Source organism: Halichoerus grypus, chromosome 1 (assembly GCF_964656455.1).
Source record: "Halichoerus grypus chromosome 1, mHalGry1.hap1.1, whole genome shotgun sequence".
Taxonomy (NCBI): Eukaryota; Metazoa; Chordata; class Mammalia; order Carnivora; family Phocidae; genus Halichoerus; species Halichoerus grypus.
Genome location: NC_135712.1, coordinates 134,639,552 through 134,655,659, shown reverse-complemented (window position 1 = coordinate 134,655,659; position 16,108 = coordinate 134,639,552). Strand labels below are relative to the sequence as shown.

General features: G+C 35.2%; 1 protein-coding gene and 1 pseudogene across 2 annotated transcripts in view; one reads left to right on the top strand and one right to left on the bottom strand.

Annotated features, from left to right (window-relative positions):
* The window catches only part of ZNF385D (zinc finger protein 385D), an 891,953-nt gene that overhangs the window by 348,458 nt on the left and 527,387 nt on the right, over positions 1 to 16,108 (top strand). The window lies entirely within an intron of this gene.
* On the bottom strand, positions 6,683 to 6,791 carry LOC118555708 (U6 spliceosomal RNA; annotated as a pseudogene).

Below are 16,108 nucleotides of genomic sequence, written 5' to 3'. Positions count from 1 at the left end.
AAATTGATAAATTTGACCATATAAAAATTATAAAGAGACTCCATAAACAAAAAATAAATTATAAACTAGGAGAAAATATTATTTATTATGTATATTTTATATATATGTATATATAAGGTAGATATATCACATTGCAGTTTATATATATTACATATATATAATATATAAAATTATTGAAAACCCAATACAAAAATGAAGAAAATACATGGACAGTTCAAATTAAACATATCTAAATGGCCCTTATGCAAATGATGGTTATTAACTTTTACTCATAAATTTAAAAATGTAAACTAATGTTTACATTTACAAAATGTGAACTCTTATTTCTCATTTATTGTCAGGAATTCAAAAGCCAGGAAGTACACTCTATTGATGCAACTGTGAAGAAATATTCTCATACATTGCTGATAGGTATACACAACCCCTCTGGGGAAGCATTTGTAATATTTATGAAAAGTATAGATGCATTTCCCATTGAGCTTGCAGTGAATACTATTTATAGCTATATACACTGAGGATAAACCTCCATACATACCAAACAACTTATACACAGATGATTCATGCAATGTTGTTTGTAATAGCAAAATTTTGGAAACAACCTAAATAAATACCCATTAAAACCTAATTTGACTAAACTATGGTAGACCTACACAAAAGACTATTAGTCAGATGTTAAAGAATGAAGATGGTCTCTAGGAACTTCTATGGAATGACTTCCAGAATATATATTGTTGAGTGAAAAAAAAATCAGGATGTGGTAGAGTATTTCTTATTTTGCATAAAGAAACATGGAAAGATGAACAGAAAACTGAGGATAATGTTTATTAATAGGAGCAGGTGAAGCCAGCATAGAAGTGTGTGGATGACATTGAAAACTTCCCTGTGCATACCTTTTCAAATAGTTTTTCTTAAACCACATAAACAATTTACCTTTTCAAAAACATTAATAAAATGAGGATTAAAAAAACAAAAACAAAAACAAAATTGAGTCTAACTCTTTGTCAAGCTGACTCCATGAGCAACTTCACACTTCACAAGACCCATGGTTTGACGTCTTCTTGGCAGAGCTATGAAAATCCAGGCCCCTGTCTCTACCATCTCTATGCCAGCTTCACATGGTTTCTACTTGGCACACTTTCTTCCTCTTTGGTTTTGGTATTATTACCTTACAAGCTCATTCTTTTTTTTTTTATTTCAAAAGATTTTTTTATATTCATTTTTTTGTTTTTACAAAAGTTTTTCACAAATCTAATTTGCTGTACTACAAAAATAAAAGGTGTTCTTTCTTGATGTCTCTTCTATTCCCATTTATTTCCCTTTCTTCCCACTTTTCTCTCCATTCTACAGTTGTCTTTTTAATCTTATTGCTATTTTGTTTCTCATTTTCTACCTGTGATCCAGCTTCCTATTTTTTCCTAAGCTTATAAATTTGAAATATTGTGTTGCAAACATTTCTAATTTCATAAGCATTTCATTAAGAAAACACATAAAGAAATACAACCCAGATTATCTTGTGACTAAAAACCCCCAAACCATTTGCAATTGACTTTTTCATAATGGATATAAAAGGATGATATTTTGTCTTTTACAGATGCACCAATTAATTTTCTTTTCCTCCTCTTCTGAAAAGTTAAGCCTGATGTAAATTTATCTACATGTTTTCATTTTGCCTCTTCCTAAAAAAAAAAAAAAAAAGAAAGAAAAGAAAAGAAAAGAAAAGAAAAATGCATCTGATGAGTAAAGAATGATCCAAACCCAAATCATCATGTGGAATTAGAGCCAGAAGGTGTGTCTCTTAGGCTGTATTAAATACATAAAAGTGCTATTCTTTCCCTTACATTTATAGTCAAAGCTCAAAAAGGCACAATCAAGAATGGAAAAAAAGCTTTTAAAACTTTAAAACCTGTGAATAGTCAGTCATTAGATAGAGATAAATCTCAATATAATGGCCTTTGGTATATTTCTGTTTCTGCTTTTAACTACTCTAACACTCATTCCCATTCCTATAAGTGCCTGTTGGAACAAAGGAATGGGCATTTTCAATAAAAAAGTGGCATTTTGAAATTTCACACTTAGTGTTCTAAAAATTGTCTAATGGGTTCTTCCTTCGTTATTTTTTATTTTTTTTATTATGTTATGTTAATCGCCGTACATTACATCATTGGTTTTTGATGTAGTGTTCCATGATTCATTGTTTGCATATAACACCCAGTGCTCCATGCAGAATGTGCCCTCTTTAATACCCATCACCAGGCTAACCCATCCCCCCATGCCCTCCCCTCTAGAACCCTCAAATTGTTTCTCAGAGTCCATAGTCTCTCATGGTTCATCTCCCCCTCCGATTTCCCCGCCTTCATTCTTCCCTTCCTGCTATCTTCTTCTTCTTCTTTTTTTTTTAACATGTATTATTTGTTTCAGAGGTACAGGTCTGTGATCCAACAGTCTTACACAATTCACAGTGCTCACCGTAGCACATACCCTCCCCAATGTCTATCACCCAGCCAACCCATCCCTCCCACCCCCTACCACTCCAGCAACCCTCAGTTTGTTCCCTGAGATTAAGAATTCCTCATATTAGTGAGGTCATATGATACATGTCTTTCTCTGATTGACTTATTTTGCTTCCTTCGTTATTTAAATTTTCAGAGGGCTACTCATAAAAGACCATTCCCTAAGTGGGTGTGGGGGGGTGAGAATGTTTAATATTGAATTGCAATTGCTTAAACTCACATTATATGACAATAATCTATCGTTTTCAAAGCTTAAGCAATTAGTTTAATGAGTGGGCACTCACTGACACACATTATTTCTCAAGGATTTTTTTTAATTTATTTTAAAGATTTTATTTTTATTTATTTGACAGAGAGAGAGACAGGGCGAGAGCAGGAACACAAGCTGGGGGAGTGGGAGAGGGAGAAGCAGGCTTCCCACCAAGCAGGGAGCCTGATGTGGGGCTCCATCCCAGGACCGTGGGATCATGACCTGAGCCAAAGTCAGACACTTAAGGACTGAACCACCCAGGCGCCCCTCAATGACATTTTTAAATTTTATTAACATAGCTTTGCACTTCTGTCAGTTTGTTCACAATTTATCTTAGGTAAATTTTTTAAAAAGTCACTTCTCATTCAAAAATGTATCTTTTATCTTAGAAGGTATAATTTTATTTCCCAAAGATAAAAAAACTTAAAAATTTAAATGTCATCTTAACCTTAGTTATAAGTGTGTCTATTGTGTATAAGAGTAAAGAGGATTCGGGATTATTCACCATGACCAAGTGGGATTTATTCCTGGGCTGCAAGGTTGGTTCAACATCCGCAAATCAATCAGTGTGATACAATACGTTAATAAAAGAAAGAATAAGAACCATATGATCCTCTCAATAGATGCAGAAAAAGCATTTGACAAAGTACAGCATCCTTTCTTGATCAAAACCCTTCAGAGTATAGTCATAGAGGGTACATTCCTCAATATCATAAAAGCCATCTATGAAAAACCCACAGCGAATATCATTCTCAATGGGGAAAAACTGAGAGCTTTCCCCCTAAGGTCAGGAACGCAGCAGGGATGTCCACTATCACCACTGCTATTCAACATAGTACTAGAAGTCCTAGCCATAGCAATCAGACAACAAAAAGAAATAAAAGGCATCCAAATTGGCAAAGAAGAAGTCAAACTCTCTCTTTGCAGATGATATGATACTTTATGTGGAAAACCCAAAGACTCCACCCCAAAACTGCTAAAACTCATACAGGAATTCTGTAAAGTGGCAGGATATAAAATCAATGTACAGAAATCAGTGGCATTCTTATACACCAACAACAAGACAGAAGAAAGAAATTAAGGACTTGATCCCATTTACAATTGCACCCAAAACCATAAGATACCTAGGAATAAATCTAACCAAAGAGGCAAAGAATCTGTACTCAGAAAACTATAAAATACTCATGAAAGAAATTGAGGAAGACACAAAGAAATGGAAAAACGTTCCATGTTCATGGATTGGAAGAACAAATATTGTGAAGATGTCAATGCTACCTAGAGCAATCTACACGTTTAATGCAGTCCCTATCAAAATACCATCCACTTTTTTCAAAGAAATGGAGCAAATAATCCTACAATGTGTATGGAACCAGAAAAGACCTCGAGAGGAATGTTGAAAAAGAAGCAAAGCTGTTGGCATCACAATTCCGGACTTCAAGCTCTATTACAAAGCTGTCATCATCAAGACAGTATGGTACTGGCACAAAAACAGACACATAGATCAATGGAACAGAATAGAGAGCCCAGAAATGGACCCTCAACTCTATGGTCAACTCATCTTCGACAAAGCAGAAAAGAATGTCCACTGGAAAAAAGACAATCTCTTCAACAAATGGTGTTGGGAAAACTGGACAGCCACATGCAGAAGGTGCACTTACACCACACACAAAAATAGACTCCAAATGGTTGAAAGACCTCAATGTGAGACAGGAGTCCATCAAAATCCTAAAGGAGAACACAGGCAGCAACCTCTTCGACCTCAGCCGCAGCAACTTCTTCCTAGAAACATCGCCAAAGGCAAGGGAAGCAAGGGCAAAAATGAACTATTGGGACTTCATCAAGATAAAAAGCTTTCGCACAGCAAAGGAAACAGTCCACAAAACCAAAAGACAACCAACAGAAGATATTTGCAAATGACGTATCAGATAAAGGGCTAGTATCCAAAATCTATAAAGAACTTATCAAACTCAACACCCAAAGAACAATAATCCAATCAAGAAATGGGCGGAAGACATGAACAGACACTTAGGCAAAGAAGACATTCAAATGGCCAACAGACACATGAAAAAGTGCTCAACATCGCTTGGCATCAGGGAAATCCAAATCAAAACCTCAGTGAGATACCACCTCGCACCAGTCAGAATGGCTAAAATTAACAAGTCAGGAAACAACAGATGTTGGCGGGGATGCAGAGTAAGGGAAACCCTCCTACACTCTCAGTGGGAATGCAAGCTGGGTGCAGCCACTCTTGAAAACAGTATGGAGATTCCTCAAAAAGTTGAAAATAGAGCTACTGTACGACCCAGCAATTGCACTACTGGGTATTTATCCCAAAGATACAAGTGTAGTGATCCGAAGGGGTACGTGCACTCCGATGTTTATAGCAGCAATGTCCACAGTAGCCAAACTGTGGAAAGAGCCAAGATGTCCATCAACATATGAATGGATAAAGAAGATGTGGTGTATATATACACAATGGAATATTATGCAGCCATCAAAAAACCCGAAATCTTGCCATTTGCAACGACATGGATGGAACTAGAGGGTATTATGCTAAGCGAATTAAGTCAATCAGAGAAAGACATGTATCATATGATCTCACTGATCTGAGGAATTCTTAATCTCAGGAAACAAACTGAGGGTTGCTGGAGTGGTGGGGGGTGGGAGGGATGGGGTGGCTGGGTGATAGACATTGGGGAGGGTATGTGCTATGGTGAGTGCTGTGAATACTGTAAGACTGTTGGATCACAGACCTGTACCTCTGAAACTTATAATACATCATATGTTAAAAAAAAGAAGAAGATAGTAGGAAGGGAAAAATGAAGGGGGGGAAATCGGAGGGGAAGATGAACCATGAGAGACTATGGACTCTGAGAAACAAACTGAGGGTTCTAGAGGGGAGGGGAGTGGAGGGATGGGTTAGCCTGGTGATGGGTATTAAAGAGGGCACGTTCTGCATGGAGCACTTGGTGTTATGCACAAACAATGAATCATGGAACACTATATCAAAACCTAATGATGTAATGTATGGTGATTAACATAACAATAAAATTTTAAAAATGCCAAAAAAAAAAAAAAAGTAAGGAGGACTGGCAGATTCATTCATATTTCTGTTTGAAAAAAAAATGAATTCTGCCTGTTTCAATAATTAACCATGGCCTTAACTTTGGCATCGCTGTCCATGAATAGCAATAGGGTCTGCTGCCAAACCACAAATCTAAATTTCGATTTCCTGAGAGATTAAGACAATGTTATTTAAAGTTCACGTCTTAATAGAACCATCAGAGGAATAGCATTTCTTTAAAATTGTGATTATTGTTAATCCAAAGATTTTATTTAAATGTGACTATTCTTGCAAAAGATATAGTCTAAAAAGGAGTGGGTGGGTAGAGAGAGAAATGTGTGACTCTGGCAGGCAAAAGAAAAAAAAAAAGAAAAAATATGATGTTCTTGGCAACATGTTGTAAGATTTAAAACAACAAAATATTACTAACATCTTTGGACTTCTTATAGTCACTAAGATCAATGAAATATGACTGATCTAGATAACTATTTCATTTCCATACTTGTTCATTTAGTTTCCTGATATACAAGCTTGCCTATAAGTTTGTACTTACTTCTCTTTCAGTTTTATTGAAATATAATCAACATACAGCATTCTGTATGTTTAAGGTGTAGGGCAAAATGACTTACATATATTACGAAATGATTACCACGTGAATTTAGTTAATATCCATTATCTTATATAGATACAAAAAATAGAAAAAAATATTTTTTCCTTGTGATAATGTATTTGCATTTCATAGTTAATTTCTCTCTCAGCTTTTTTCTCTTTCAGGTGATCAGAATTTTAAGTTTTCAAGGAAATGGCAAATTGTATTTTAAAATAGAAACGCATTAATATAGAAGTTCTTTATTTTTTTTAAATATGGAATGCTTCATGAATTTGCGTGTCATCCTTGCATGGGGGCCATACTAATCTTCTCTGTATCATTCCAGCCTTAGTATATGTGTGGCCAAAGTGAGCACAAATATAGAAGTTCTGAACTTGAAGTCTGTAGATAGACTCCAATAGTTTTTTTGTTTGTTTGTGTATGTTTTTGCTCTTGTTTGGTGGGGGGTGGTGATCACCTGTGTGATTGGAAATTTTAAAAATCACGTCTTTATTTTTAGTTATATTTAATTTTATTTCCTCTAGAGGATATATAGCATTTCTTTCAATTACAAATGTAGATGACAAACCTTATTACTATTGGCAACTCCTGTGACTTTGTCACCAATAGACATAATAGAAATCTGTTGTTGTTGCAGTTAACCTGACTTATTTATACTTATGGCCACCTTGAAATAACAATCATCATTAGACCTACTGAGAAATCTGTTATTTAATGTATTAATAAGAAAGAACACATATTGGGACTCCTGGGTGGCTCAGTTGGTTAAGCATCTGCCTTCAGCTCAGGTCATGATCCCAGGGTCCTGGGATTGAGTCCCGCATCGGGCTCCCTGCTCAGTGGGGAGCCTGCTTCTCTCTCTGACTGCCACTCCCCTGCTTGTGTTCTTGCTCTCTCTGAAAAATAAATAAAATCTTAAAAAAAAAAAAAAGAAAGAACACATATATATCACATTTTTTAAATTATTTGATGATAGCATTTTAATGTAATTGGTTTGCTTTGTAATTATTTGTACCTTAATATTTTATTTTAGGTATTTAAACCATTAGACATACATAGGCTTGAACAGACTGCCAAACGGTTCCATTGCATGACCTCTCACTTGTACACTCTGAAGAGTTCTTGTGCTAATTTATACAATTATATAACAGCAGAAACTTTATTTTGCAATGTATGCTCCTTGAAAAAGGATTTCTTTTGCTGTATGTACCCCTTGACAAAGAATTTGTTTTGTAATATGTGCCTTGAAAAAGAATAGGTTGAGTTTTTAAAAGGCCTTGCCACACCTCTTAAGTCCTATCTGCTATTAATGAACATACTCTTTCTGGGTTTTATTTTAACGATGTAGAAGTCCAGCCATACACATCAGGCTCAATGAGTTATAGAATTTCCCTTGTGGTTTGGTTGTTGTTTTTCTCAATAAAAAACCAAGGGCATTACATTGCATTAAAATGCTACAGAGCAAAGATATCTCCTGAGAGTTTCACTGACAAATAATTTCTGTGAAGTTTACTTGATATCTTAACTGTTGTTGCATCCATCTGAAAAGACATCTAAAACAAGACAAAGTTGTTTTTTCTTCTTCCTGCAATATTTGGATTTTACAAGAATAAGTTGTAATATAGTCTAAGCATATGAAATGAGAATATTTAACATCGCTAGTTTGATTTCAATGCATCGTGAGTATAGTTCTTTAAAATGAAGAGAAACAATTGGACATCACCAACATCCTTGCACCTCCTGTTTTTATAAGTATTCTCATTAAATACTTTTTTAAAAATATTTATTTATTTATTTATTTATTTATTTATTTATTTATTTGAGAGAGAAATAGAGAGAGCACAAGCAGGGGGAGAGGCAGAGGGAGAGGGAGAAGCCGACTCCCCGCTGAGCTGGGAACCTGATGCGGGACTCCATCCCAGGACCTGGAGATCATGACCTGAGCCAAAGACAGATGCTTAGGGGCACCTGGGTGGCTCAGTCGTTAAGCGTCTGCCTTCGGCTCAGGTCATGATCCCAGGGTCCTGGGATCGAGCCCCGCATCGGGCTCTCTGCTAGGCCGGGAGCCTGCTTCTCCCTCTCCCACTCCCCCTGCTTGTGTTCCCTCTCTAGCTGTCTCTCTCTCTCTCTGTCAAATAAATAAAATAAAATCTTTATAAAAAAAAAAAAAAGACAGATGCTTAACCATCTGAGCCACCCAGGTATCCCCTCGTTAAATTCTTTAACTACATTATATTATTGGAAGGCAGAAGCACAATCTATGGAGTCACTCTGACTAATATTCAAACATGGCTCTGCCATTAGTCTTTAACCTTGAAACTGTTAACTAATGTATCTCACATTGTTCTTGTTTATTAAATGAAAATTATAGCAGGTAAGTAACATGACTGTTTAAAAATTAAATGAAAAATATATATATACACTGTATATCTGTATATGGGTATATACGTATATACAAATATATACATACACACACACATTCTCAGACACACACACACATGTGTCCTGCAAAGAGTAGGGCATAAAGTAAGTGTACATAGTAAGTGCAAGACAGAGAGTAGACATTGCTATGATTTCTAAATCCTTAACTCCGAACAATCAGCAAGGCTGATTTTTACTTTTTTATAGAACAAGTTCTTTTAGAACAAGGTAATTCCACTACATGCCTTTATTCAGTTTTTATACCGTCCCATAGCATGTAATCAAGTACACTATTGATTGATGAGTAAATCCGTAATTTAAGGAAACAATGAAAATTTAATCGAAATCTAGAGTCATTGTGCTTTTGTGGCAAGTGCTAATTAAATTTGCTTAAGAATTTTGACTATCTCTTAGGTCCTGGGGATCTAATAAGTTGTAAGATCTTCTTCAGTAGCTCATAATCTGGAAGAGACAAGAGAGAAGTAAATCATAATTTCACTATAATGGAATAAATGATAGCATAAGGCATGTTCATAGGTCAGAGAAAGTAACAAACTTTGTCTAGAGATGTTGGGAAAACTTCCCAAACATTGTAACAATAAATTGAGACTTGGAGTTTTAGAAAATTCTGTGAAGGGAAAAGCAAAGATTGAACGCAAGGAGAAGAATGAGGGGTAAAGATAGATATAAGTGAATGTTGAAGTATTGTCCACATGTTTTGTTTTCAATAAATGGTACTTTTCTCTCCAAGCACCCAGTGGAAATGAAAATACAAATTACATCAATAGGAGACTTAGAAATCTGTAAGAAACTTTTAGAAAAAATATATTGCTAACATTCAGGATTGGCAAGGATGCAGTGAAATGAGCAAGCTCTAAAATTATGGAAGGGAGAGCAAATTGCTATCACTTTGCTGGTGGGGCCATTTGACAATTTATATTAAGGGTTTTATAAATGTTCACATCCTTTAGCCTGGTGACTTCATTTCTTGGAATCTTTACTAAGAGACTAATCAAATGTATACAAAAACTTGTAAGGCAGATTTGTATTACAAATGATATACAATACCTCAGGGACTAGGAACAACCTAAATATTTGACAGGACAGAAGGGGGTAAATAAATAATGGTACAGACATACACTAGGACACTTTGCAGCCATTAGAAAACATGTTTGTGTAGAACATTTAATGACATGGCAACATGCTCATAATATGATAAGGATTGCAATAGAGTATAATAACATACACTTTAGACACAGAGAGACCTGAGTTCTTGTCATATCTTCATCCCTATCTGTATAGCCTGGGAAAACTTAATGAAGTTATCTGAGCTTCAGCCTCTACACTTGTAAGATGGGTAAAATAATAATAATAATAATAATGCTTGTTCTACAAGGTTGCTTTCAGGGCTCATTAGGAAACCATTTAGAGTTTATTTAGTACCTGGCATCTAGAAGGGGTAAGGACTGAATAATGATAGCTGTGATGGATGATGATGATTTAATTTTAAACTGCTGTTTTTCTTCTATTTCATAAAAGTGGTTCTTGTACTGCTCTCAGATGTCATTTGTATGCTTTCTATCATATTTAACATGAGCTTGTTTGGGTAATAGCCCTACTGTATCCTTATATTTTGCATGCAGAGCACATAGTAAAGGCTTCAGATGCCCACAGCTCTGCCTTCTAGAGGCTTTTTCTGATCTTTGACTATTACTGGATATCTACCTTCTGTAAAATTAGCTATTATGTTATCTAGTAGGCAATATTATAGCACTGCTGAGTTGGAGTGGAGATAAGATAATAGCAAATAACCTATATAATACTGACTGCCAGGAATTACGCATTTATACGTAGGCTAACTCATTTAATTTTCATAGCAACTACATGAGGTAGGATTGTTATAATTCTTATTCCACAGATGAGCATACTGGACAGATTAGTTAATTTGTCCAATATCACAGAGATAATTAGTGGACAAGTGCGATTTAAGCCCATGTGGTCTGGCCCCAGAGTCCATAAATCACTAACGCGCTAAACTGCCTTCTTAAGGGATTGCACTGTAAATCCATGCAGACAGACACCATACTAGACTTCTTAGTACTGAAACTTCCCTTCCTACCACTGTGATTGGTACAAAGTAGCAACTCAATAAATCTTGCCCAAAGCAGGACTGGCCAAAGTGAAGAAGATGGATATCAAATTCCAAATGCAGTCGGTTGCATGCAGTACTCCTGATAATCACTGTGCAGCTGTTTTATACATCCAGGGCTCTCAGGTAAAGTATCTACTCTTGAGACTGTACCATAACACAGTTCTCCATCTTATTAGCTTTCATGCTAGAGCATTCCTATTTGTGGTGGAAACATTATTTGCCAGCCATTTGGCTAATCATTTTTAAATCATGGAAATAATCAACCTAAAACAATTTTATGACTTCCAAATTATTTTTTTTCTTATTTTAATTATATAAGTACTACAGTCGTTTATCGCCCCCTTTTCCAAATGTTTTCTAACAAAACAAATGTATTTTTTGTCCCATTTTATACTTAGAAAATTCACGGCTTTGTGGTGGCATGTGGCTACAGATCTCAAAGCTGAGAGCATGATTTTGGCTCTTGTTTTCAGTTTGCTTGACTGAATAGTTTATAACTACAATTTCAAAACTCCTTAGAAACATGAAACAGTCTTTGCCAGGAGTACAACTGCTTTCCATCTAAAATGCCAGCATTTCAGTGTGTCTTGCAACATTTTAATTAGTTTGCTTATGGAACCAAATACACTCATAAAACACGGAAGGCAAAAGAAAGTCTCCCTCACCATAATTACTTTTTGCAAAGGATTTACTTACATTTTCATAATTATTCAAGTGTTTTTGTACAGAGAAGTTTACATTTTAAATGGAAAATTATACCTCCATAAAACCCACTGCAAGTTAGCAGCTTTAATATAAGCATTCTAATTCTCAGTACAGTGCACTCTTGATACTATTGTGGGATCACACACTGGTTGTTTAGAAAGATAGATTTGCTATAGCAACCTGTTAAATTTGAGTTATTGCCAGATTTGTTGTCCTTTAATGTAGCATTCTGTTGTCAGAGGAAGTTCAAGCTGTACACATTATTTGCCAATGGTTTAAGAAGCTCAGAATTTCCCCATGTGGGTAGCAATAGGTGTTTCAGCTCATAATCTTTCTCTGTTAGAGGATGTAGAGATAGGCTGAGCTCTCTAAAAATAAAACAAGAAAAAGACTCAATAAGATTTTATACTTACATTTAAGTCAATTGGTAATTTTATATATTATTTCTAGTATCAGTGTGCCAAACAGAGTTACTGTGTTTACACTAAGATATCATTTATAGTACATAAATTATATGTTAAGTATAAATATCACTAATAATTGCCTATTTATATAATAGAATAGAGTAGAAGTACACATTAATTCTTAAAATTAATGCTAAGGAATATAAATAAACAGAAATGAAAACAAAAATCAATTTTTAATCTTATTATCCAGAAAAAGGCACAGTTAACATTATCACTCTTACTAGGAAGTTAGGTAAGTTCATGCTCTGGTAATATACAAAATGAAACATGATTTCTAATTTTAAATTTGTGAAGATTTCCTTGTTGCTTCCAATTAATCACTGGTGTTGGCCAAACCTTTGTTAGAAGCACGAGAAGAACCCTATCTGTTCCTCTGTCAATAGATCCCAAAGATGATAGAGTAATTTCATTAGCAATCATGGAATTTTAGCTCAGGGATTCTTTTTTTCAAAGAAAATAAACACCCCATGACAGTTATTCATATATGACACATCCCTACAAACTCTTAAGACAGGTAATTGAAGAAAACTTTTTTAAAGTAATAGAATTTTGCATCTGGAGTCAGGGTAAATTATACCAATTTTTATAACTTCCCATTTAAGATTTGTCTTCAGTTAAAGCTGAAAATGAAAAAGATAAATGAGAAATTGTTGTGATCTGCTGCTGGAAAGGTTACACATAAAGCTTTGCATTAAATCAAGCACACATGTGAAAGCTCTAGGGAATCTAGAAGTAGAAATCAATTCTCACTCAACAGCTTGATATATTCTGTCAATAGAAATAAGTAAATGGCGGGGCGCCTGGGTGGCTCAGATGGTTAAGCGTCTGCCTTCAGCTCAGGTCGTGATCTCAGGGTCCTGGGATCGAGCCCCACATCGGGGTCCCTGCTTGGCGGGGAGCCTGCTTCTCCCTCTCCCTCTGCTGTTCTCCCTGCTTGTGCTCTCTCGCTCTCTCTGTCAAATAAATAAATAAAATCTTTAAAAAAAAAAAAAAAAAAAAAAAGAAGTAAATGGCAAAGGTTGTGTCAAAAAAAGTAAGTTATCAAAAGGCTAATTTTGTGTTACCTGGGTCAGCTGAGGCATCTTTTTTTTATATATATATTATTTATTATATTATATTTATTATATATATTATTTTTTAATTTTTTAATTTTATTATGTTATGTTAATCACCATACATTACATCATTAGTTTTTGATGTAGTGTTCCATGATTCATTGTTTGCGTATAACACCCAGTCCTGCATTCAATACGTGCCCTCTTTAATACCCATCACCAGGCTAACCCATCCCCTCACCCCCCTCCCCTCTAGAACCCTCAGTTTGTTTCTCAGAGTCCATAGTCTCTCATCAGCTGAGGCATCTTAATGGGATTAAAATCAGGGGAGCACTAGCACTCTAAGGTAATTACATACTTACAGACTGAGGTTGTGTGTTTGTGTGTTTTAATGCAATGAAAACGTTGCTCTAAGAACAAGCAGTGCTTCTAAGGATCAGAAGAAAATGACTTTTGGTACTTAGGATTGTGTAAGATATTTGAAACATATTTTATCATTTATTCAAATATTTGTTCCAAGTTTAAAGCCCAAAATACCTTTTGCAAGAGAGAATGATCATCATTTGCTAATAATTATCTTTTACATGTCTAAACTAAGAGGTAATCCACAAATAATTGGTTTCCAACTCTTGTATCAGAACATTGTGCCAGAAAGTCCTGACTAATTTGCCATGTGATTGTAATTTAGAAAATGACAAACACATTGAGCAATGTGTCCTGAGAGACTGAAGTCCAGTCCATCAGGAATGAAACAAGTTGGTAAGAGCTCCTGTCCAGTAGGTTGAACCATATGGAATGGCTGATCTATGACTTACAGAAACAGTGATTTCATATGGCTCACTCCATTATGAGTTCTGTGACGCTACTTTTTCACTTCAACATGACAACATTATTAGTTATCGATTGCATTGTAACAAATTACTCCCAAATTTAATGGTTTAAAACAATAAAGATTTATTATGTTGCAGTTTCTAGGAGGCAGGAACGGGGCTTAGTTGCCTGGTTTTAGTTCAAGATCTCTTATGAGATTACAGTCAAAATGTTAGTCAGGGCTGCAGTTATCTGAAGGCTTGACTAGGGCTGGTGGATCCGTTTCCGGGGTGACTTACATGCTAGCAAGTTAGTATCAGTTGTTGGCAGAAGGCTTAGTTTCTTGACACCGTGGTATCTCTGTAAGGCTTATTTACTGTCCCCACAGTATGGCAGCTGACTGTATTGAGAGATCCAAGAGAAAAAAAGGGAGTCACAATGCCTTTTGTGACTCATCTTGGAAGTCAGGCACCATCATTTCTAACATATTTTATTCATTAGGAGTGAATCCCTAAGTTTAGCCCAAAATCAAGAAGAGAGGAATTACATTCTGCCTTTTGAAGAGAGGGGTATCAAAGAATTTATGAGCATATTATTGAACCACCATAACAACAGTAGTTACTCTGCATGTAAATATATATGACTGATACTCATCCAGTATTTTTAATACAAGTTCTTTTGTTCTAATTTGATATGTATTTTTCCACCCTGGTGCTCTATTTCTCTGACTACTTAACTCCTCTTCATCTTGAATCTTCCTGCAGATTTTATTTTTCTTTCTTCCCTTACTCGGCATATCTACTGAGGTGGAGCATCTAAAAATAGTAGTCATTTCAGGGGCCTTAGAAACAATTATTATCGAACTTTCCATGTTAGAAAGTAAAGGTTTTACTGGACTGGGGCAAGAGTTTTATTATTTCCCTGTTTAAACCTCAAAATCACACATTTTGGAAAGAGCTACCCCAAAAATTTATTATAGGAAAACCTCCTTATTGTTGGCTAGAGTAGTTAAATTGTGGTTCAGCTTAGTTTCTAATTAACTGTCAAATGTTAGGTAAGAAGCTCAATCTCTAGACCTCAATGTTTCTTATCTCTATGGTAAAATTGACTCTAAGGTTTTATTTAATAGTAAAGATATTATATTATTATGATTAATAGTGATGTATGGAATTAACTATACATAGTAGGAGAGCATAGAATTTTTTTTCTCTCTTCTATTTGGTGCGGTTGTATGGAACAGTGACAAAATACTTCTTGTACACCTTTTTTGTAATGTTTGGATCTAGCCCAGAAGATTTTTCAAGCAAATGAATCATCAACCAGGCATCATTTTGTCAAAGTGGCACTTGAAAAAGAAGATTGGCATGTACTAGAGACAGTCACAACTATTTTCCACTGTTCTCCCTCTCATCATGTCTATTGGCAAACTACTAGAGCTGGGGAAGCTGGGTTCTTGGAAGCTATATCCAAAACAAATAACCTTTTAAAACCTAAAGTTGGGATTTTGATATTTACATGAAGCAAATATGTTTTGTTTTTTTCATACATTTTAAATTCTTCTGGAGTTTTTTTTTTTTAAATAGAATTGAACTCAGTTGTGTAGGAAACATTTGTGGTAATACTGAACTTGTTAAGGTAGCTTTCACATGCCATCTAGCCTCACTCCCCAGGAAGACTTTTTAAAGTGTTAATTTCCCAATTTGTGATTTTCTTCCTGATTACATTTGCGGGGAGCCATCTAGAGACATAATGAGTAGGAATGCCTTGTATTCACAAAACAGTAATCGGATAAAAAGGTGTATGGAAATTTTTACTAACATCCGGTCTAGTCCGGAGACAAATGCAAAAGCTGATCATAAACGTATGTGCCAAATCACAGGCAAAACCTCTAATCTCAGAGAAAATTTAGCAGGATTTTAAATCACAACAGGAGAAATACATCCTAATATATGTTTGCTAATGATGGCATAGTTCCTGGGTTATTTTCTCTCTTTCTAGGAAAAAAATTGCAAAATATGTACCATTTCTAAAATACTACAATATTAGCCCTAATTTAAATCCTGG